General features: G+C 45.8%; 1 long non-coding RNA gene and 1 pseudogene across 1 annotated transcript; one reads left to right on the forward strand and one right to left on the reverse strand.

Annotated features, from left to right (window-relative positions):
- The first annotated feature begins 4239 nt into the window (after positions 1 to 4239).
- LOC141414118 (uncharacterized) lies at positions 4240 to 16551 on the forward strand. The gene is made up of 3 exons (XR_012439208.1): positions 4240 to 5703; positions 5799 to 5972; positions 16148 to 16551. It is a non-coding gene; the product is annotated as an uncharacterized lncRNA (long non-coding RNA).
- A 2073-nt stretch (positions 16552 to 18624) lies between these two features.
- Positions 18625 to 19188, reverse strand: LOC109699665 (large ribosomal subunit protein P1 pseudogene; annotated as a pseudogene).
- Positions 19189 to 22254: the final 3066 nt, after the last annotated feature.

Genomic DNA, 22254 nt, shown 5'->3' on the forward strand with positions numbered 1-22254 from the left:
CTGAATAGCTAGGATTACAGGGGTGAGCTACCATGCCTCGCATCACCCCATCTTTTAAGAAATCCTTCTTCTTCTACTTCTGAAAGATCCAAGTGAGAACTGTGAATCATGGGGTCCTACTTCCACTACCACAGAGTAGGGCAGTAGATGAGGCGCGGAATACTTTCGTCCCTTGGCCTCAGAGGTGGCAGCTGGGCACACGCTGAAGCAGAACCAATCAGAATATGCTCTTTGAGATTTGCTGCATCTTTAGACAAAGAGAGGTCTTTCTTTCTCTGAGACCAGAAGCTGTAAGGATGATATAAAGTAGAATTCCTTGTGGTTGTCTCTTTGGACAACATGGAGGAAACTCTGCAATAGAAGAGAATAAGACTCATCTCAAAAGAAGTGTGAGGGGAGCAAATAGCAGAAGTGACTTTATCTTAAATGAAAGGGAGACAGGGAGGCCAAAAGGTAGCTATGAAGTATAAATAGCTGAATTAGTTGGGAAAGAAATTCACTTGCAGCAGGTTGGGGGCAGGTCGCTTCTAGGGAGGGAAGATGGGGTTAGGCTTTATAGTTGGAATGCTTGTTAAAACTTTGGGCTTGTTTGGCTCCTGGGATGATCTCTGGGTTTGGGGTCATTGTCTTGTTATATGAGAGAGATTACCTACGTAAACTATTTACTATTACCTATATAAACTATGTCTTGCTTTAATTGTTAGAGAGTTTCTGTTGGAAATTCCTAACCTCTGCTCTATCCAGCTCCTAGGTTTGGTCCATTGTCTTGTCAAGTATACTCTCAGATATAAATTTTCTTAAGTAAAGAGTAAATTAAACTTTAATAACCTTAAGGCCAGGACAAACTGACTAGACTCTCCTGAAAAGTCCAGTTTGATAAGGAATGGGGGTGGCCAGGTGGTCAGGTTCAGGGAGAAGTCAACTAGATAACATGCAGTCACAAACGCACACTAAGTGAGCCTAAGTCAGGCAGAGCCCTGTATCATCTCCTAGACTTCAGCCTTTCCTTGGCTTATCTTTTTTCACTAAGCCTCCCCCGTGCAGGGAGCTTTGCTATCTTTTCAATAAACTCTGTGTTTGCTTTACTCTTAACTCCTGGTAGAGCATCTTCAGTCATTGACTTGGCCAGGACACAAACTTGGGACCAACAATCCACTTTCAGAAGCAGAGATTAAAAGGGACACAGGCGACACATTGGGATGCTGACTTTTTGTGGATCCTGTCCAAACACATCATGTGGAGGTCTTCTTTTATTTACCACTCGCGGGAGGCCTCTCAGGCTAGCTAATGATGACAGCCATTTCACCAATAAGGAGACAGAGACCCTGAGAAGCTAAGCAATTTGCCTAAAGTCACCCCTAAGTAGGTGGTAGAGACAGGATTTGAACCCAAGTGTGAGACTCTAAAAACTGTCAAGCTATACTGCCTTATATATGAGCCAAGACAAACTTAAAGAGGGGAAATTTACTCATTTATGAGCAGGCGTGAGAGTTGATAGCATCATTTGGGCTCCTGGATCTAGCTGTGCCTGGAGCCAGCTGACTCATGTGCTTTTTAGTTTAAAAAGCCAATGCATTCCCTTTTTTGCTTAAAATAGTTTGTGCATCAGTCACTTGCAACCTCCTGAGCTCATGGTGGAATAATATGTCAGAGAGAGAGAGAGAGAGCATTTACGGGTTAGTATTCCCCACTACTCTTTACTTAGCACCTACATTTGGACAGATTTGGACAAATTACTGACGTCTCAGGCTCCTGAGTGGTAAATGGCTCCTCCTTGAGGCAACTGTGACTGGAGATGAGATGACAAGTAAAAGCACTTAACACTCTGCTAATACAATTTAAGGACTCAATAATTGTTGCAGCTGTCTCTTCCTGCTCTCTGGGTGGAGTAGCTGCTCAATAAACATTTGCTGAATTGAATTAAGTCCTCTGGAGGCTGCAGGAGGCTGCAGGAGGCTGCAGGAGGCTGCTTGAGTTTGAAAGGATCTGGAGCTGCCAACAATCACCAATCAGCCAGCCTCTCTGCCTGAGAGGTCACCCAACAGCTCCATTTGGTGATTAACAACAATGACAACAAAAAGGAGTCTTCCCTGCTCCTGTTTCCCTGGTAGCGTCGTCCTCCGAGGTTTCCAGATCTTTCCAACAATGTCTACTGGCAGGCACCTCAGGAGTGACCTGGACCCCTCCTTCCTCCTGCTTACAGTTTCCCTCCATGTCCACCCACTCACCAGGTCCTACTGATTCACCTTCTGCATTTTCCTGGGAGCTGCTCTTATCTCTGTTGCTGGTGCCCATTCTGCCTTTCTGGATGTTTACAGTAGTGTTCTCACCTGCCTCCAGCCAAAAGTCTGCCATCCCCACCCAGAATAGACAGAAACACCACGTGCAAGTGGCCAAACCTGTCTCTACCTTAAAACTGCCTACTAGGTGACACAAGGCCCCCCTGGGTGGCCAGCTGGCTCCTGCCTGGATTGCCAGGCTCGGTTCTGCTCTGCTATTTCAATCCTCCATGCCTGCTCAAGTGGTTCCTCTGCCTGCACACCCTGAGCACCTCCCTCCCCACCCCTAACTCTTACTCATCCTTTAAGACTCTGTGCCTTGCTTTTTTTTTTTTTTTCTGGAAACATTCACTAAGCTTCCACCCCAACTCCCTGAGCCAAGGGCTCCTCCTCCGTGCTCCCAGAGCACCCGCACATAAGTTCATCTTACTATTTTGTATTGACAGGACCACTGTTGCATCTATTTGGTGAACTTTGAGGCCCAGGCTGAGGTTTTACATTGGTAACTCTTGCCCCAGCATAGTGGCTGGCACCCAGTAGACCCCCACCACAGAGGCTGGCATTCGGTAGAACCCCATTGCAGGCATCACATGACTCTAGCAAAGGGACCAGAAAAGAGAGAGATGATGACATTTCTTGCAAACTACACTCTGATTCTCATTCATTCCCCTGCTCGATTTTCTTTGTCTCTAAATTAGGACACATCTCTTCCTGGTAAATGTAGTGGCCTTGGAGTTTAATTACTAGGGAGTACTTTCTCACCTTGTAAAGTGAGGGAGAGGTCCCACTTCTTCACCTTCCAATTTGAGAAACTCTACCAGTGGCGGAAAAGGAAAAAGAATTTTCTCCAGAATCCTGTGTGTGTGCAGAATGGTTTGTGTCCTTGTGTAACTCTCCGTACAGTTTTTCATGCATGGTAACCTTTGGCTACCTTAAAATAGCCCCCATCTCAGTTTTAAAAAGGATAAAGTCAATTCATTATAACTAAATATAGGCAATGAGTCTGTACTGATGCATAACTTAGGCAAATACATGCAAATCCCTTGCAGACTGGGGATCCCCAGAACATCCTCGCTGAGTTATGTAACCCTTAGGATGCTGGTACTCCTCCCTCCTGCTGCTGACCTTGGGTCTCAGTACTCACTGATCCAGTGGCCACCCGGCAGTGAGAGGGCTGGGCACATGTTCTGCAACCTGCAGCAGGCAGGTGGTGGGACCTAGGAGGGGAGGGTGGACAGGGCCATTGTGGGAGATCACACCGGGCAGGCCTCCAGCTGCTCTGCTGGGACCTGTGGGGTTTCATTCCTCTATAATTCTCATTATTTTCCCTTCTCAAATCTGGTTCCCATTAAAAAGAGCCGTGTTCCCTTTTCTGCCTTGCCTCTTTTCCCGTCTGGCCCCCTGAGGCGTGTCTGGCTTGGTTGTGGGAGACCAGCTGCGTCTGCTCTTGCTTAAGGCACCCATTTATTGAAGCCAAAGAAGGCAGGACGCATTCTGGCCCTCGGGGTCACCCCCCCCCCATTTCCTCCCCTCCTCTCTCTCCCTAATGGAACATTTGGCCTCAGCCTGCCCTTGTGACTGGAAAAAGCAGGTTCAGCTCATCAAAGCAGAACAGGGTTGCTAGTTAGCTTCCTCTGTCTGACTGGCTCAGGGCTGACTGGCCCTGGCTGGCCTCAGCTAGAAATGGGGGTCTTCAGCAGGTCTATGGCCTGCAGAGCAGGGACCTTCATTAGAGGGTGGTGAGAGGTTAGGAGGGTGACTTTGGGGACGGCTTGTTTTTTCAGTCTCTTGTCTCTGGAGTCAAGCCTACTGCTCCCTCTCCCTCTCTCCTGCTCTCCGGGCTGCGGGAGGGAAGAGGCAGGAACATGGGTAGCAGTGAGGAGGACCTGTGTCTGAGGAGCCTGGGGGTCCAGCTGCTGGAGTCCATATTCAGGTCTCAGGAGCTGAAGGAGGCTGTCTTTTTCCAATGGGTGGCTGCCACACCATGCAGGAATGTCTGGGTTGCCATTTTGAGGATCTGGATCCTCCAGAGGTGTGGCAGGGCCAGGGTGCACACGATGGGGGGAGAGGAAGGAGGAGTCTAGAGAGGAGTCAGGTGAACTGGGAGCAGAGAGGGTGGAGCGGGAGGAAAGAAGGGGTGCATCTGGACCCAGCATCAGAAGCTGAGCCAAGAAGAGCATGACGGGAGGGGCGTTTACAAACTCCTCCCACCCGGGCTGGTATTCGGCTGGTTCGGTCTCCACCAACCACTGCAAGCTGTTCCTTGTTCCTCAGCCATTTTCAGAGAGCTGGGAGCTTTCAGGAGCTCACCCTGGGAAGTTTTGGCTTGGAAGCAGGGAAACCACAGAAACAAGACAACAGAGATGGCTATGGCCCCAATCCACCCATCCATTCCTCCAGCAGCTAACCCCAAAGACCCCTCACAGACCCAGGTCCAACCCACAGATTCCTCATGAAACTCAGACTCTCAGGGAGGCACCTGCTGCTCAAGACTACATTTCCCAGCTTCCTGTGTAAAACTGTGTCCTTTGGCCAATGGGAAATGAGTGGAAGCAAGGGATGTAGAATTCTTAGGGGAAAGTTGAACACTTCATTTCTTTTTCCTTCTTCTCCCTGACCAGACTTGACCTGATGACAGGAGCTGGAGCAGTCATCTTAGACCTCGAGATGGAAGCCATATGTCCAGGATGGCAGAGTGACAAAATTGGACAAGATTAGGCTGCCAGTACTTTGGAACTATCAAATTTAGTGCTGCACTGCTCATGCTAGAGCCATTATAGAGAAAGAATACCTCTCTCTTACTTACGCCACTATTATTATCGCCTTTGGAACAGCAACTGAATGTCCATCTTTTTTGTTTGTTTGAGACAGTGTCTTACTATGTAACCCAGGCTGGCCTTGAACTCAAGATTCTCTTGCCTCATTCTCTTGAGTGCTGGGATTACAGATAGGTACCTCGACCCAAATGTGTATCTCAACTGAACAAATAGCACAACCAGAGATGACAGAGTTCATACCATGTTTCAGTCAATGCTTTACCTGTAGCATTGACTTTGATTTTCACCACAACCCACTAGGTTGGTGAGCAGAACAGCTGTTCTGAGTGTCTAGATGTTCCTATCTCCTTGCTGACCTCAACAAGTCCAGACATGTAAGAACCTCATTGTCTCTGCCACATACCAGGTGACGGATGATGTTTCTGGGTCCACACCTAGGAAAAGACTCAGATTCACAAATAGCCCCATCTACCTTGATTTTGCAGGAAAGTAGAGCAATTCATGTGGGTGGGCATGGTGGTCACTTCCTGGTCACTGTGGTAATGGATTGTTTGCAATGAGCTGTACACCAGCTCAACCCAGACCCTTCCTTCCCACTCAGGAATGCTCACTGCAGTGTGAGGAAATCAGAGCAACGTTACGAGGAGGTAATCTTGGATTTGCTTGGATTTACATGTTAAAAGGTGTGTTTTTCCAAAAGTGTTTTGAGAATTACTAGTAACAAGTCTCTTCTTTGTGGTAGGCCTGGTTGTCATGACATCGCTATGGAGAGCCACCAGCTTGGGAAATAGCTTAGTGATTGGTCAAGCTTCCAGCTGGGCAGCTTTCCCTCCCATGGTCTGCAGCACCTCAAGGCAAGGACAACTGAGTTCCACCTCCTCCTTGTGAACAGAATGCCCGGATGTCATCAGAACAGGTATCTGCTGGGTTTCCTGCCCGCAACTATCCCACTGCCTTTTTCTGCTTTCAGCATCTTGCTTTCCCTTCAGGCAAGTGCCTCCTTGTGTTCCAATGTCTGTCCTCTCTAACACTAGGCATGTGACCCAAACCAGACCAGAGCATCTCTCCTGGGATCCCAGTGTGGTGGTCCAGGCCAAGATGGATAGCAGTTAGGACCAAGGTGTCTGGATCTGAGTTCTAACTACTCTGACTTTTGAACAGGCATTATATAATTAACAAATTAGGGCAAATTCAAAGTTACCATTTCAAATGCTGTCACTCCCTCTTCCATTTCAATATACATTTTTTTTTTAAGATAGGGTCTTTCTATGTACCCTGGGCTGTCCTCAAACTCCTGATCCTCCTGCCTCTGCCTCCAGAGTGCTGTGATTATAGAGGGCACCACCATGACTGACTTCAATATACATTCTAACAGGTAGGAAATTGTATGTCACTTGCATAAAGGTGTGGCCAGGGCCCTTGTCCTTCCCAGGCATGGTTGCCTGTAGCTTCTTTCTAGTCTGGGAGGTGCCCATGAATCACAGCAGCTACTTTGCACATTATCACGAGCACCATTTGCATGCTGTCCCTGGATCTGCATAAAGAGGTGGCCTTAAAATAAAATCCCCACTGTTGCTTAAGTTAGCCCTAGTTAGTATCCTTTCCTTTTCTTTTTCCCTGCTTTCTTTTTGGTGGTCCTAGGATTTTGAACTCAGGACCCTGTGCTTGCTAGGCAGGCACTCTACCACTTGAGCCACTCCTCCAGCCTTTTTTTGTGTTGGATATTTTCAAGATAGAGTCTTGTGAGCTATTTTGCCTGGGCTGGCTTTGAACCTTGATCCTCCTGCTCTCTGTCTCCTGAGTAGCTAGGATTACAGGCATGAGTCACCATGCCTGGCTCTCCCTAGTTAATTTCTGAGGTTACAACCAAAGAACCTAACTGGAACATGAGCAGTAGTACCCCTTCCCTTCAGCATCCCAGAAACAGGGTTGCCAGATTTAGTAAATTAAAGTGCAGGACCCCAAGTTACATGTGAATTTCAGATAAACATGAATGAATAATTTTTTAGCAGAAGGATATCCCAGGCAGTAATTACACAGCCTGAATTGTATCTGACTTCCCTGTCCAGGGAAGAAAGTGATGTTCCATCTCTTGGGGTTGAGCCAAAGGCTTTCACCTTCCTTTACCTTATTCTGCTGCCTCCTTCCCCCTAACCCCAACTAATTTACTCCCTTAGGCTAAGGGAGCAAATTATTAGATGAGTGGCCCAAGAGTAGGCATCTGACACAAAGTGGACCAACCAAGGAGTCTCCTCAGGATTTTTTTCAAACGAGAAGAAACAATTAAGTACTCTCAGGTGTTGGAGGTTGAAACACTGAGCTCAGGAAGTGATAGCAGCCTGGGTCTCCCACACATAGACAGGACTAGGCTGTACCGAGGGAGGACGAGGTAGACACACAGCAGAAGCAGAGAGAGCACGGGAGACGGTTCTGACAGCATTCAAATCCAGCTGTTCTGGAGGTCTCCCTGCCTTTGCCCTGGTTTGATGGTTTATGCTTTCTTAGATTCCACAAACTAGCATGTTCTTTTTGGCTCAAGGGTTGAAATCAAATTAATACAAGTTGCAAACCTGACTTCACTAGATCAGTGTAAGCTGGTATGTGTTTCTTTCTTTCTAAGGTGTGAGCCTCCCTAGTATCTAACCCATCAGAAAACTGGAGCTCAATTGTGTTTTAAATAAGTTAATGAATGACTGTAGGCTTGGAGATAACTGAAAAACGCACATTCCATTGATTTCCTTCCTTGACAGAAACTCACCAAACACCAGGAACCTTCTCACCAGTTCACTGAAACTTGCCCACTCCACAGCCAGCCTAAACAGAGGCAAGGCTGTGCCTGGGCAGGTCCACGTGCATTGGTCCACGGAGAAAAGCTGTGATTGCTGAAACAAACTGGCTTCCAAAGGTTTCCTCCAACTGGGCACCACTGGCTCACGCCTATAATACTAGTTACTCAGGAGGCAGAAATCAGGAGGATCACAGTTCGAAGCCAGCCTGGGCAAATAGTTGACGAGACCCCCATCTCAAAATACCCAACACAAAAAAAGGGCTGGTAGAGTGGCCCAAGGTATAGGCCCTGAGTTCAAGCCCCAGTGCCACAAAACAAAAACAACAACAAAAAACCCTGCCTCCTTGCACTCTGCAGTTGTTTTCTAGATAAAGGAGGATGGAGTAGGAGCAAGTCCAGCTGAGTCCTCCTAAGGTGGACCTTGTTCTCAGTGTCCATGCCCAGGACAGCCTCTGGATAGAGCAGGGAAGCATGGGGAAGGGTCCCTGCAGGGTTCACCCAGGTGCTGCTCTAACAGCCATGGGAATCCAGGAAGTCAAGGCTCAGGCACCTGGTCTCTGTCACTGCAGGTAGGTCCTGCCTGCTCTCTGGCCCTCAACACCCTCTAAGCCTAGAACACAGATGCCAGAGGTTTAGGTCTCAGGCTGCATCAGAGGTGGAGCACCTGCAAGCAGGACATTCCCCTTTCCCCAGACCTGCAGGAAAGAGAGGTCAGTTTTCAGTCAGGATGAAAGAAAGGTACTTTTAAGTGCCCTGGCTTTGTCCCCAGAAAGCAGTGTTCCTGTATCCCTCCCACATTGTGCCAGGAGCCAGTTCTCACTCTGCCAGTGGAAGAATGAACTCCTGTTCCTCTGTGCATTCGAGGAACTCTGTCATCCCTAAATTATTTGCCAAGCATTTGACTGGAAGAAGAATTTCAGAGCCGGGAGAATTTATTTGTATTTTCACAATTTACGATGCTCTTTTTGTCAGACCAATTTGCAATACAAAAGGATGGCCTAACATTCAATTATGGAGAAAGCCCCAAAAAGCAAACTAAGGCTCTGCAGCATCAAAGTGAATATTATCTTTGGCAAAAATATAAAGAAACAAGCAAACAAAAAAGGTTCCTGAGAAGGTTCTGCTAACAAGGGGATCATAAGCATATCCCAGAGGCCCCTCTCCCCTCTTTAGTTCTGGAAAATTTAGGTTCTTTCTTATACTTGTTCTGTGTTTTCTGTTCTCTTCTCTTGTTGTATTTCTTTACTCACTGACTTTATTTCTTCTGTTTGCATGCTAAGTTTTTGTTTGTTTGTTTCATTTTTTTCTGGCACGTTCTTGCTACTACATAGGCCAGGCTGGCCTAGAACTCATGACCTTCCTGCCTCCATCTCCCCTGAGTGCTAGGATTAGAGGAGCGCACCATCATGCCTGACTTGCATGCTGATTTTTGTAACAATGGTGAGGACAGGCTCTCTCTGAATGGAACGTTTGATCTACATTAGTGGCTCTGTGGGAGTGATTTGCAGAATTGCTTTTTCCCTTATCTCATGAGTGTATTCCTACTGGTGCACGTGTGGTATGGTCCAGTGTATCTTCATGTCTTTAGAAGAATCATTTGCTGACCTACAAATAAAATCAATCTCACTTTTTTTTTTTCGGGGCCGTGCGTAGAACTGGCGATTGAACCCTAGATCTTGTACACTGGGCAAGTGCTTTGTATGTGAGCTATATTCCCGGCCATTCAATACCACTTCTTCTCTTTTTTTTTTTTTTTTGCGGTACTGGGGTTTGAACTCAGGATCTCATGCTTGCTAGGCAGGTGCTGTACCACATGAGCCACTCCACCAGCCCTATTTTGTGGTTTCTTTTTTTTTTTTTGAGATAGGGTCTTGCAAACTACTTGCCTGGGCTGGCTTCAAACCCCTGTCCTCCTGACACTTGCCTTCCAAGTAGCTGGGATTAGACATAAGTCAGTGGCACCCAGCTCCATACCACTTTTTTATATGTACTATGTGACAATTGTTGTGCTAAGGGCTTCAGATATGTTATCTCATTAATTTGTTTTTACAATCTTTACAATATTGTCATATTCCCATTTGACAGATGAAGAAACTGAGTCCTAGTGAGATTAAGTAACTTGACTGATTCATACAGCTGACAAGTGGCTGATCCAGGGTTAGCACCGACACCTTCCCAACTCCAGAACCTGAATGAGTTTGAACAGCAGGTGCCCTTCCCTGACTCCCTTCGCTAAACTGTTTATGTCACCCTCATCCTGAAGCCATTTCAGAATCCTATTTTCCAGTGCAGAGGGTCTTGGCCTGGGTTTGCAGTGGAGATTCAGGGCATCTGTGAGGCCCTGAGATTGGGTGCAACTCCTCTGTCCAGATATTTACATCTATGCCTTTGAGACAAGGTGTCATTGCTTTCACCACATCGTCAGATGCTTAGGAGACTGGTGAGAGGTGGCTCATTCCAAGGAGTTCAAGCTTCCTGTTTTAGGACAGAGGCTCCCAAGCATTGGTTTGGATCAGTGTCACAGTGGGAGGGGAGCTTGTTGATATGCAAATGTCCTGCCCCACCCCAGTGACTCATTGGCTAGGTCTGGGCACGATTATGCATTTAATAAGTCCCTCAGCTGATTGTGATGGCGCTCTGGGACACACAGCTCTCTGGGGAATGGATTATTCTCTGTGCTGAGTTACTCTGGAGTCCTCCCTCAGTCTCCTGGGGACTGCAGACCCCGAGCTACTCCACCCTTCACTGTAGAGATTCTTTTGAAAGGGACACAGGCATTGTCCACGCCTTCCACCAGGAATGCTTGGCCCTGTTAATGAATGTCAGGGTTGTGTTCCACAGAGGAGACCTGAGAATCAGAATAAATCTCAACCAGCTGCAACAAGTCTCCTGATGGGAATATTTGATGTTACCAAGACACCATGCACCTAGTAGCTCCAAGTCCATTTTGCTCTGGTTATTTTGGAGATAGGGTCTCCCGAACTCTTGGCCAAGCCTGATCTCACGCTGCCATCCTCCCAATCTCAACCTCTCAAGTAGCCAGGATTACAGGCATGAATGCCTGGCAAATGGTTTAAAAAGAGACACATCTCTTGGGCATTCGTGGAGGAGTCAGGGGCTCTCCATGCAGATGCTTCCTTAAGTCCATTAAGGAGCAAGAGGGAGACTCATTCTTGCAGATTCCAGAATCTTTAAAGCAGACATGAGGGGTCAATTTTTCTGCCCTGCCCAGGCCAATCTACCCTCTTTTGTCTCCTTTCATAACCCTTACAGGAAGCTGGTGTGATATAAAATCCAATGACCCCTGTCATCACACTTAGGACCAGGTATGAGTAGAGTGGCCTCCTGCTTAGTGCAGGGTCAATTAACATCTCTCCCTCTCCTCCCCCTCCCCCTTCCTCCTTCTTCCCCCTCTCTCCCTTCTCTCTCTCTCGCTAAAGATTTCAAAACAGGGAGGCTCAGAGACCCTATACTGTCTGGAATCAGAGTTGGTAAATTCTGTGATTTCAGGCAGATCTGTTGGGAAGTAGAACCGGCAGACAAGAAGTTGCAAGTTCAAGTTCTTTCTGACTCAGTTGTGTTTTCTGCTCTAGCTTTTATGAAACACTTCAGGATTCTTTCACTGAATCTTCTTTTTTGCTAAAGAGTGCTCCAATGAGTTTTATTTCTTGCAATCAAATGTTTCTTTACTACAGTGCTTCCCAGCAGAAAACACTAATGCCTGTATGGCACAATCTTGCACTGTACATGGTGCAAGCACAATGGCATTGTTAACGGTACCATATTTGGGGAGTTTCACTTTACTAAGGCATATAGTATAAGGAAGAGGGTTTGTAGTCTCCAGATCAACAGAGAAAATACAGAACGGGCTGTGGAAGGGAGATAGTGTTGGCAATAATGGCACCGATAGGTTTCAGTTCTTACTGCACCCTTAAGCTTCTGTTTTCCAGGGTCACGGTCCTGCCTCCCGGGTCACAGTCCTGCTTCAAGTCTAGCTTGAACCCTCCTTCTGCCCCAACCTCCAATCAGCATGAACCATAAGATCCTAACCAATCAGATCATGCCGAGTCTCTCTGAGGGGTATTTAAGCCCCTGCCCCTCTCTCCCTCTCTCTTTTGGCTCCCTGCTCTCTCCCTCTCCCACCTGACAATAAAGAATCTCTTGGCCAGATCACTCCTCTCCACGTGGTCATTTTGGGGCCCACATTTCCTTACAGATAGTATATGGGTGGAATTTGGTATGGAGATTCCCTCTTCTAGACAGGTAACCAATAGCCTTCAGTGCTGAGTCCCCCTTGGCCTCCAGGAACCTGGACACGGTCTGTCACACTGAGGCCAAAGCTGTGGGGGATGTGTGGCTATAAAACACGGTGGGGAACCTGCCATGCTGGTTTGTTCCTGCAGCCTTGCATAGAGCACAGCAGGAAAGGAACAGGCTCCAGCTAGGCTGTCGGGTTGAAAGCGCATAGAGCAATTAGGGAACTGAGTTCCTTTCCGAGCTGCCAGTACCGATAGATACTTTGGGCTGCACAGGGCATGTCATGAAGTTATTAACTCATCTTGCCAAAATTGCAGCAGGTGAAGTCTCTGTCATGCGCTTTCTGTGCTTCAAAGCCGTGTATAGATCAGGGAAGGAAGGAATCTGATCCCCGGAAATGTACATTGCTGAGAAGTGGGGAACCCAGGCTCCTCCAGAAAGCACCCCACTGCACAACCTGCAAACAAATGTCGGATACATTCCATGGTAAAAATGCATTCTTTGACTGGGACAAGTTAGTGGAGAGGTCTGGGTGTTAAGAAACAAAGGTAAAGTTGGGTGTAGCCCCATTATTAGTAAGCAACAGGGACCTCACAGAAGTGATCACCCCAGACTAAATAGGTGCTGTTTCTGAACTATGACCAGGTTATTTTTATAACCAATAGAATTCCTTAGACCGGAACTGGCAGACAGATCACCAGGTTTCTATGGGAAGAACATGCTTCTCTTCTCAATTCAAACAAACATGGTGGTAGTCTCACCACTCCAGTAGCTACCATTGCCAATGGCAGAAGGGAGCTGCTACCCTCTGGAAGCTGGTCATCAACTGATTCATTCACAGTGTAAAACACAATGTCGGACTTAAAGTGTGGAGGAGAAAATGGGTAAGAGTAGTCAAGAAATAGAGAAAAATAATGAGAGATGATCTTAATGAAAATAGTATAGCAATATGGTCCTGCAATTCCACTACTGAGTCATGTCCAGAGGGGAGGATATCAGTGCACCAAAGAGACATGCCTGTTTCTACTGCAGTGCTATTCACAATAGCCACGATAGGGAATTGACCTAGGTGCCTATCAACTGGTAAACTGATAAAGAAAAATGGAATATTATTCAACCCGTAAAAAGAAGGAAATCCTGTCTCCTGGATGGAACTGGAGGACGTGACATGAAGTGGAATAAGCCAGGCACCAATAAAGACAAATGGCACCTGTCTGACTCATACAAAAAAGTTGACCTCATAAAAGTAGAGAGTAGATAGAACATTGGTTGCCAGAGGCTGGGAAGGGTAGAAGGACCAAGGAGATAGAGAAGGGTTGCCTAATAGGTAGAACAGTGAGGAAGCTGGGGATGAGGCTCGGTGGTAGAGCGCTTGCCTGCACGTGTGAGGCTATGGGTTGGATCCCCAGCACTGCAAAAACAAAAACATTACCAACAACTAAGATACAGTTAGATCAGAGAACTAAGTTTCAGTGTTCTGGCACAGTACAGTAACTATAGCTAGCAATCATTTATTTCAAAATAGTTCAAAGAGGATTTTGAATGGGTTTAATATAAAGTAATGGTAAGTGAGTGATAGATAAGCTAATTATCATATTTGACAATTACACCTTGTTTATGTGTATCAAAACATCACACTGTACCCCATAAACACATACAAATATTATGTCAATGAAAAAAAATTAAAAGCTGGGTGCTGGTGGCTCATGCCACCAGCTACTTAGGAGGATGAGATCAGGAAGATCATTTTTGGTTGCAGGTCATCCCAGGCAAATGGTTCACAAGACCCCATCTCCAAAATAACCAGAGTGAATGGACTAGAGGTGACTCGAGCTATAGTGGCCTGTTTTGCAAGCTTGAAGCTCTGAGTTCAAACTCCAGTCCCACTAAAAAAAAAATTAAAAGTAAACTATATTTATATAGGAATAAATCAATCAATGGCAACAAAATAAAGATATTAATATAAAAATAAAATTAGAGTTGGGTACTGTTGGTTCACCTGTAATCCTAGCTACTTGCGAGGCTGAGATTAAGAGGATCAAAGTTCGAGGCAGGCCCAGGCAAATAGTTTGAGAGACTCCCATCTCCAAAATAACTAGAGCAAAAAAAAAAAAAAAAATGGATTGGAGGTGTGGCTCAAGTGGTAGAGCACCTGCTTTGTAAGCACAAAGTCCTGAGTTCAAACCCCCGTCCCACCAAAAACCAAAAATGAATAAATAAAAAATAATGTGTCAGTGTCAGTAAACATCAATTTCTATACTGGTCATTTCTTAGCTTTATATCTAATACCATATCCCAAATTAAAATTCCTAATGAGTTATGATCTAAACATAAGGGAGGAAATCCAAAAAAATAAAAGTAGTATAAGAAAATTACATAGTAGCAGGGAAAGTTACGTAAGTCATAAGTACTAGGAACCATAAAAGATTGAGACTTGTCACTGTGGAAGTGTTAAACTTCTTTTTGAAGAAAAATATCATAAAAGAAATTAAAAAGTAAGCAGTAGACTAGAAGGAAATATTTGAAACATACAGAATAAAGGATAGGCATGATCAGTTATATATAAAATGTTTCTACAAATTAACAAAACAATATACTTCAAAAGGTGATTTTTAACAGGATACAAGAAGTTAGAAATACATCTCACCAGTAAACAGAAATAAGACTGATTTAGTATTTTCTATCCATTATCACACCAGCTAGAGTGAAAACATGAAATAACACACCATCAAGGCTTTTGCGAAATGGGCACATTAACTTATTTTTTTTTTTTTGGTGGGACTGGGGTTTCAACTAAGGGCTTTTGCTTGCAAAGCAGGTGCTCTACCACTTGTGCCAGTCCTCCAGTCTTTTTTTTTGGGGGGACAAGGTCTTACTACATGGCCTCAAACTCAAGATTCTCCTGTAGTATTCAAGAGGCTGAAGCAGGCATATCCAGAGTTTGAGGCCAGCCTGGGCTACATAGCAAGATCCTGTCTCAAAACAACAACAACAAAACCTGGAGCTCCTCCTGCCTCAGCCTCCCAAGTGCTGGCATAAGACTTATATGCCACCAAGACCCGCTCACACATGTATCCTCAATGTGAGTGGAAACATAAATCAGCACCAAACTTTTGGAAAGCAATGTTTAATATCTATTATATTTTCCTTCCATCTCTAGGAATTCATCCTTCAGGAAAACACATCCTAAGTAATGTGTCAGTGTCAGTAAACATTCATTTCTATACTGGCATCCAAATATTTCCTTTAGCAGTTTATAGGAAAAGCCAAAACATATCTAGGTCATTTCTTATTTCTGTTACACAGTCATTCTTTAAACAGGGTACAACTGATTAATTTTATACTCAACAAATTACACTTCTAGCTTTCTGAAATCACACCCAGTTGACTTTCATTGGCGTCTAAAGCGTTTCCAAACTCCAGTCCCACTTTTCAGAAAACATCTCAGTTCATTCCCACACTTCTGTGTATGAGTCTTACTATTTTCACTCTCAGAGGGCAGTCTTATGTTCCAGCATTTGTGTCTGAGCAATTAGAAAACTGGTAAGATGTCACATGAATTCGACATATTAACTTTCCTTTCCCACTTTTGAGTCCAAAGGGCTGTTGCTTTTAGGGAGGGATTCCTGGTCCAATCGCTGAATCAGAGGGATCCTGAGTAAGGTATGGAGGTGGGGATGCAGCCCAGATAGGAGTTTCTAGCAGGTGTCTGGCACCATAAAAGAAGGGATCACTACCCTGGATGATTTTACCTACCCCTCCCCAAGACATCTGGCCATGTCTAAGGGCGCTTTTGGCATCCAGCAGGCAGAGGGCAGGGATGCTCTAAGCATCATACAATGTACGGGACATTCCCCCACCACACAGAGTATCAGACTGTCAGTAGTCCTGAGGCTGGCTATCGATTTAAGGTGCTAAACAGCCCCTTACACGGATTATCTCCTTAGTGCAGCTCTATGAGTTAGAAACAGTAGAAAGTCTCTTTGGAGAGTTTCACTAAGTCAACCTACTACCCAATGAGCTGGATTTCTCTGTTTCCTTTATAGACTGCCTGGAGAGATGTCAGAGGGACATGAAATGCTCAAGGCTGGCCGCTCCCCATGGAGCTTGTGCACATCTGCCTCATCGACAGAGCTCTGCTTACCATGCTGCTTCTGTTACTGGATCTGAAATGGTCTTAGTACTATAATTATGTAACTTGGTCACATATTACATAAATTAGAGTTCCTCAATTTTGGCACTGACCAATATCAGTGAAATATAAGTGCAAATATAGCACTATGATAGCAGACACAGCAGAGACTGTCTATGTCTTCCCAAACCCAGCTCCTCTAACACCTGGGCACACAGCTGGACTACATTTCCCAGAACTCTTTGCACTAGGTGGGAACAGGCTTCTACTCTGGCCAATGGAGTGTGAGTAGGAGCGGAACGCACCACCTCCAGGCTGAAGTAGGTAAGAAGTGGGCGTGTCTTCATCATCCCTCCTCCCTCACATCCCCCTCTTCTCACAGGATGCATTCAAAAGCAGTACCTTGGAAGCCACATGTGGGAGATGTGGAGCCAAAAATGAAGGAACCCATCCCATTGAATCACGCTTAGAGGAGAGCCACTCCCCACTTAGGAGCAACTCTTTTGGCCTTATGTGATTAAGAAACTTCCATTCTTCTTGAACTATTATACATTTTTTTGGACTTGATTGTTAGAGCAGATAGTGTTTCCTTAATTAATACAACTGGGTTAAAGGTCTTGGAAATATTTGTAAGAGTTCCTCTCAATTTTTCTCATGAAATTGTGGGAGAGACAATGGTAAAATATTGGGACAAAGTCATAGACATCTGAAAGAATTCCTAGTCATATTTCTTTTTGTGAATTCAGAGCCTGTACATGCTAAGGCCATGCACAATGGCTGAGCCACACCTTCAGCCCAAGCTATGTTAAGTTGAAATTAACTATTTAAAGTAAATATGTTGGGTTTTTTTTTTTTTTTTGGTGCTACTGGTGTTTGAACTCAGGGTTTCGCACTTACAAAGCAGGCACTCTACTGCTTGAGACACAACTCTAAGTCCATTTTGCTCTGGCTATTTTGGAGATGGGGGTCTCTTGAACTATTTGCCCAGTTGGCCTCAAACCGTGATTCTCCCAATCTCAGACTCCCAAGCAGCTAGAATTACAGGCGTAAGACATTGGTGCCTGGTTGTAAATATGTATTTTTAAAACTGTTTGCTTACCTGGCTTTAAAGATTATCTATTCGCCACCAGTCCTAATTGCACTGAAGGAGAGGGCTTCTAGTGCTCTACCATTTTACCAGTGAAGAAGTGGGGACTGAAGGAGGTGAAGTGGCTTACCCAAGTCACATGGTTAGCAAGTGGCAGACCCAGAATTCACCTCCTCCTGAGTTACCCAACATAGTGGATTTCCTTCTTCTTGGGGAATCTGGGAGTGTGGAGCCAGGCATGGCCTATAGTCTCTGTGTCTGTTCTGGATCCCAGAGGCTGATTACAAACATCAGGCAGCAAAAGTTCCTATGCAAGGTACTCATTCGGTTCTTATCAAAGGTTCCTATGTAGCTCCTTCATGCAAATAGGGGATCTCAACTTGCTGAGTGTCCAATCCTGACTGGTCAGAGTCTGAGCTCAGTTGTAGGCAGCTCACTGGTCAGCTTTGACTACTAGGGTAAGGCAGGGCTTCAGGAGGCTAACCTGGAATTTAATTCCAGGCCTGTGTGTGAGCTCTGGGTCCCATTTATGTCTTTGTTTGGCTTTGCTGTGAAAGCATGAGACAGGTGTGATCCCTGTGGGATCCTTCCCAGCATTTGCTAGTTCTGTCCCCCTCTTGGGTGGCCCCTGACTGCTCCACTGTGAGGAAAAACACCATAAGGTGAGTCCTGCTCTTGACCCAGAGCCAGGAGATCTGGATTCAAGTCTTATAGAACTTTTCTGAGCCTTAGTTTTCACTTATAAAATCTGAGAGTTTGAATAGATAATCTTTAAGGTCCTTTTGAATGATGATATCCTAAGGTTTCTAGATCTCTTATATCAGATAGGAAGCTCCCTGAAGCTAGAGGAACCTTGGCTCTTTCTCACCCTGGGTTTTCCTCACCCTTGGCTCAGTGCTTTGGAAAGGACTCTGCACACTTACAAGCTTCTAGATACCTAGCATGGCATAAACACGGTGCTAACATCTGGAAAGAGGCATAAGAAAGAGAAAACAGTCCCAGACCCCCAGAGTGCTGCCAGCTGGATTTATTGAGCAAGCGACACACACACAGCAAGGCTGAGGGTCCCTAGACATCTCTTCACTAAAGACACACAGCCAATCTCCTATCAGAGCTCCTTGCTTCTACTGTCTTCTTTTGCTAATTCATCCTCCCACACGGTTGCAGAGCTGCGAGATTTTAAATCTGTTCAGATCACTCACTGCTTTATTTACCTCCTTGCATACTGCCCTCTCTGGATCTGAACTTTCTTTTTTTCTTTTTTTGCAGAGTCCAGGTTTTTATTGAGCAAGTTGCAAAGAGGGTTAGTCAAAAACACCAAAGCCCATGTCATCGTCAGATTTCTCAGACTCTTCCTTCTTGGCTTCGATCACCTTCTCCTCAGCTGGGGCAGCAGCGGTGGAGGGGCGGGACCTCCTGCTGGGGCAGCACCTGCTGCCGGAGCAAGACCCCCAGCTTCTACATTACAGATGAGGCTTTCAATGTTGACATTGGCCAGGGCCTTTGCAAACAGGCCAGGCCAAAATGGTTCCACATTCACACTGGCGGCGTATATGAGGGCATTGAGCTTATCCTCCGTGACGGTGACCTCATCGTCGTGCAGGATGAGGGCAGGGTAGATGCAGGTGAGCTTGGAGACAGAGGCCATGGTGCGGACTGCCCGGCGCGGTGCTAGTGGTGGATGAAGTGAGGACCTCATCCCAACGTGGCCTTAGCCTCCTTGGAAGAACCCAGCACTTTGGCACGGCTGAGGAAGGAGAGAATCTGAACTCTCTAGCATGACACCAAACCCTTTGTTCTCTGACCCCTGCCCACCGGACAGGGTACCTATGGTGATCGCTCCTCACTGCTGGACTCACTGCTTCCCATCCCTGTCTCTGACCCCTTCCCTCGCATGCTCACATGCACCTGCGAGGACTCTCTGCCCAGCTCAGGAACTGCCTGATGACTTCCCTCTTTTCAGCATTTGAGCCTGAGATCCTTTGATTAGCAAGAAGTCCAGCATCTTCCCTGAAGGCCTCTCTCTGCCCACCCCCCCACCCCAACACACAGCAGTCTAATAATCCCAGGGTCTACTCATCACAAGAGACTAGTGTGTAAGCAAAGACAAAGTATAGGAAAGAAGGGAGACTTGCAAGATAACCTGCGGGAAATTTGCTGGAGAAAGAGGATTTCACCAGGATTTATAGGTGTATGAGAGCTTTGCAGGCAGTCAGTATAGGCTGTAGCAATGGAAGGACCCCAGAAGCAGAGGAGCCAGAAAACAGGAGGACCCATCTGAGGATAATGCTCCAAACTGGTGAAGTCCTAGAAAGCCAAAAAACATGTCCCTGCCTTTGATAAGTAATTCTGCTCATGAAAATGTATGCCGAGAAATAATTCCACAAAACACCAAAAGCTCCACAAACAATGATGTTCATAGAAGCATTTTATTTTAATGTTTGGTAAGACAACCAAATAAATAATAAATAAAAGATGAAATGTCCAGATGATGGAGTGTCCGGAAAACATTAAAAGATGATTCTTAAGATTTGTATTATTCCTAAAGAATTCAGCAAGTATTAATAGATGGCACTGTGTTAGTTTGTTAGTTCTGTCAGAACACAGAACCTGTGCTGGTACTTTGCATTCTCACAATCCTGGAGGCTAAAGCCCAAAATCCAGAGTTGGGCAGGGCTGGTTCCTTCCACAGGCATGCTCCTTGGCTTGTAGATGACTGTCTCTTCCTGTGTCTTCAATGGTCCTCCCTCTTCTTATAAGGATCAGTCAATTTTGAATTAGGGCCCAATCTAATAACTTCATTTTAACTTAATTACCTCTTAAAAGACCCTATCTCCAAATACAGTCACATTCTTAGGTACGGTGGAGGACTAGGGCTGAACATCTGATGGTTTTTGGGTTTCTTTTGGTGGTACTGGGGTTTGAGCTCAAGGACTTGGACTTGTTAAGCAGGCATTCTACTACCTGAGCTGTGTCTCCAGCCCTTTTGCTTTGGTTATTTTTGAGATAGGATCTCACTTTTCCCCCCAGGCCAGCCTGAACCACAATCCTTCAATTTATGCTTCTGAGGTAGCTGGGATGATAGGAGTGCACCACTGCACCTAGTTTTTCATTGGCTGAGATGGAGGTGGTCTGAACTTTTTTAGCCCAGAGTTGGTCTTGAACTGCAATCCTCCTGATCTCTGCCTCTTGAGTAGCGAGGATTACAGGTGTGAACCACCATGCCTGGCTGACCATCTGAGTTTTGTGGGGATTCAGCCCCAAACAGGTTTATTCTGTACCTGGGATTATACTGTGGGGTTGGAGGACTGGAGTGAAAAGGGACCAGTCATTGGTTGCCAAACCCCTAAGGACAAAGGCTTGATGGAGGTGTAGAAAGACAGAGGTCTGGGATAGCCTTTGCAGGGAGCAGAGCACAGAGCACATTTAGTGAACATGAAGTAGGGTTGTTGTATGCATAGGAATCAAGGGCTATAATCATGAAATGCCTTTAATTTACTTCCTACTTCCCTTTAAAATTTATTCAGTTGGGAAATTTCTTCCCCTGCTTTCAGAAGGAAAATCATTTAGCCTGGCAACTTTCTGACAAATCTTAAAGAATAAGCCTTTTGGGTCATGTAAAATTGTCAAAGCCTGTGCCAATTTAGAAATTAAAATGTCAAGCCCCATGGAATAATCTAAGGTTCCAACATAAACTATAGTCCCTTGCCTGGCTGGGCCTGCTGCAGTTGTTCCATCTGGGGCTGGGGCCAGGTGATGGGCTGCTTCTCTTTCTATGTTAACCTCCCCTGTCCTTATCCTTGCTATCTCTGCCCCTGTTTCTTGTTCCTTCTGGACAGGGGATGAGAAGAGGGAGAAAAAAGATAGGCTGTTGATCATCTCCATGGCTGGGACAGGATTCTCAGGCTCTTTGCTGGGGCATTAGAAACTCTCACTGGGCTGTGGGGGATAGAATGACCTAGAAGAAGCTGACAGCCAAGAGCAAAGAGAGTAAGGAGTCATCACCTAAGACTCCTCGGTCATCAAAGAGGTGACAACTTGGTCTATGCTTTCCCAAATAATGTCTTAACTTCAGCCTGTTCCCAATCATTAATTACCTGTGACTGCGTTACCTGTCACAAGACTTTTCAGAACAAGAAGCAGTGTCGACTCCAATAGAAATTACTATGGGATTCCATGGAGGTCTGGAGACATGTTTGTTTACATGCTCCCTGGGAGTGGCAGCAGGTGTCAGTGGCGGGAGCCCTGAGAGGAGAAAAATGAGACCTGCCCTTGCTGAGGGCACTGGGGCTGCACCTACAGACTTCTGACCAGAGAACTGTTGAATTCCTCACCCCGGTGAGGCTGTGTGGTGTTAGGAGCACAGGTCATCCTGTGTGCCACCCATTGAAATTCTGATCTCATCTCCATATTAATTAGCTATGTGTCCCTCATCAAGTTCCTTTTGGCCTCAGTCTTCTGTTATCTAGCAGATACTTTTGGGGTTGTCATAAGGATTCAACACATTGAATATGCAAAAGCATCTACCTAGTCAGTACCTCCTGCATGAAAGTTCCTAAATTCATGTTATTTTCTTCCCTTCCCTGATTAATGCTGAAACATAGCCTTCTTCTTGACCTAAATTAAAGACCACAGTCGTTCAAGATGTGGCTAAGCTAATTGCCCTGCAGTCCAGGCCATGTTTGGAGTTGTTTTCAGGACCTGAGGGTAACCCAAGTAATGCCATGGGGGAAAGATGTAGTTAGCGATGGCCAGGCACAGATGATGCTCAGAGAATCTCTGCGTTCCTTCTAGCTGTTCCTACGGCCCTGGACCCACCCAGTCCCGGGTTACAGAAGGCTTACCCTCTAAGCCATTGGATCCCTGAGGCTATTGACAGGTGTCCTTGGAGTTGTGGTCCTAGTGACCTTATCAGAAGAGTTTCTTAGCTAACT

This window comes from Castor canadensis, chromosome 11 (assembly GCF_047511655.1).
Source record: "Castor canadensis chromosome 11, mCasCan1.hap1v2, whole genome shotgun sequence".
Taxonomy (NCBI): Eukaryota; Metazoa; Chordata; class Mammalia; order Rodentia; family Castoridae; genus Castor; species Castor canadensis.